Source organism: Anarrhichthys ocellatus, unplaced genomic scaffold, assembly GCF_004355925.1.
Source record: "Anarrhichthys ocellatus isolate YVR2014 unplaced genomic scaffold, GSC_Weel_1.0 scaffold13, whole genome shotgun sequence".
NCBI lineage: Eukaryota > Metazoa > Chordata > Actinopteri > Perciformes > Anarhichadidae > Anarrhichthys > Anarrhichthys ocellatus.
This window is the reverse complement of record NW_022280043.1, coordinates 8,037,380-8,039,602: the sequence shown is the minus strand read 5'-3', so window position 1 is coordinate 8,039,602 and position 2,223 is coordinate 8,037,380.

Here is a 2,223-nt window from a genome sequence, read left to right as displayed (position 1 = left end):
GAATAGTATAACAGGCCAGACACAGAGTGAACACAGCTATGATGGTTACAGCTGGACAGAAATGTTCCCTCACCAGTGCTGAGGCATATAGAAATAATCCTGGCTGTAATCCAGGGAGTTGAATTAAAACAACTAATCTTATGTGAATGTGCATACGCGTGTGTGTATACGTGTGTGTGACAAAGGCTCACTGGTGCCTGAACTCAAGACCTTTCACCCTTTGTTTATCTCTGTTGTAGCCGTGTCACTCTGAAGGCCACCCATCCATATGACACTGCATCAATGATTTCTATCACGGAGGACTGACCTTTTCACCTTTTTAGTATTAATGAGACCTTTCCAAAGGTAACATAGGAAATGAATGAATTTGTGCCCATGTTTTGAAAGTAAAAAGTACTGTATATCTTTATATTCAGTGTTTTGTCTTTGTCTCCTTGTTCGTAGCCATGCTAGTGGCTAAAAACAGGGATGGCGGTGTCAATCAGTCTGCAGTTTGGTTCGGATGGAAATATCTCAATAACTGCTCGATGGATTGGCAGCAGGCACTCATGGCCCCCAGAGGATGATAACTACTGACTTTGGCTGCAGATGTTGTCTTGATGTTGTTTTCTTTTCTGCCAATTTTCCTTTCTTGTTATCCTTTATTCCTCCTGTAAAGCACTTTGCAACTCCTTTTTGTTTTTAAGTCAACTTGATACTCAAGATGCACCTTGTGTGACGACTGAGCAGTGCTGCTGTTGGTGCTGTCTCGATTGGCCAGTTTAACCTCACTGAAACTCAGGCTGTTGTAGGTTTCCCTCTATAAAAATGTGACCAAGGGTCAAGCGAAGGCACTCCCACCCTCTCATTCACGTTTTTTCCTGCCTGTCCCTCTCTCTCCTCATTGTGGGGTTGTCATGGAAATGAAAGCACAGGGAGGGGGGGACTTCTATTATTGAAGCAGTTGTCGGATTGGTAGTGGGCTGGGAGTTGGGTATAGTGAAATGGAGCGATTCATGCACTCATAAACAGAGAGTGCGGTGGAGCAGAAGGGAGGTGGAGGGGCTGGGGGTGAAGGGAGAGAGAGAGAGACGAGGAAAAGGAGAATAGAGAGGGGCCCTGGGGGTGAGCGGAGAGAGGAGCCAACTCCACGTGTTTTGGCCCTGCTTCTAACTGATAGCACGTTTTAGGCCATTACGTCATGGCCTGCTCTCTGCTGTTTGAGACATACTGCTGCGGAATCGCATTCCTCATGGAAGACGGCAAAATAAGCCCCTGGTAATGCCACCTGTTGTTGGAGAGGCCGGGAAAAACTGCCGTCAGTGCATGAGGCGTTTAGGAGCAGTGGTGGGCTGTGTTAATTACCGTCTGTGTTGAATGCCATATGGAGAACAGTTTAAAGTAATTTACCTTAAAAATAGACTTGACAAATCCATGAACAAAGACTGAGTTGTTATTTATTGGTTGACCTTGGACACACCAAATGCTTGCCGCTGTTTAGTTGGCAGTTTAGGTGATTAGGTGATTTAGAACACTCAAGTGTTTCACAACTCATTTTTTATTTGATGTAACGCTGAAAAGACTGTTTTTTGTAAGAGGAACTCCGTTGTTTTTACACGAAGACGTCAGTTTATGTGTCACTGAGAGTTCTACCCAATGACAAAAAAGATATAATTTTTTGGCACAGGAGGGAGCGCTTTACAGTTTGAACTATAACCTTGATGATGTCAGTATGATTGCATCATGGAAAATATAGGATTGAGTGTTTTGGGGGCTTGACCCATACAAAGGATTTAAAGTCAGGATATCTTAACCACTGCTGTTTTGACCATTATTTTTCTCTCGCTAAATCCATCAGCTTTTTGGAGGTGCAGTACAAAATTGCTGGAGACCACAAATTGTTTTTGACTCATTTACTTTGATAGCTACAGAGAGAGACAGAGAGAGAGAGAGACAGAAGTGGGATGAGAGTTACTTTATGAGATTCAAACCTAGGACTTCACATTGAATTCTAGCCTAGTTTGGCATTAATACAATGAAGCTACATGTCTCAACATTCAGTCCTTTACTTACATTAAAGCATGAAATTACAAGACTCTTGGATGTTACACGGCTTACAATACATCAAGACCTCCCAACTCAAGAGATGAGAGGCAGTCTAAATTCATAATGTTTCAGACTAAACAGTGGTCTTTTTTTCAAAGCACCCTAGAGAGAAACACAAAGAAACTGGGAACGCTCCCA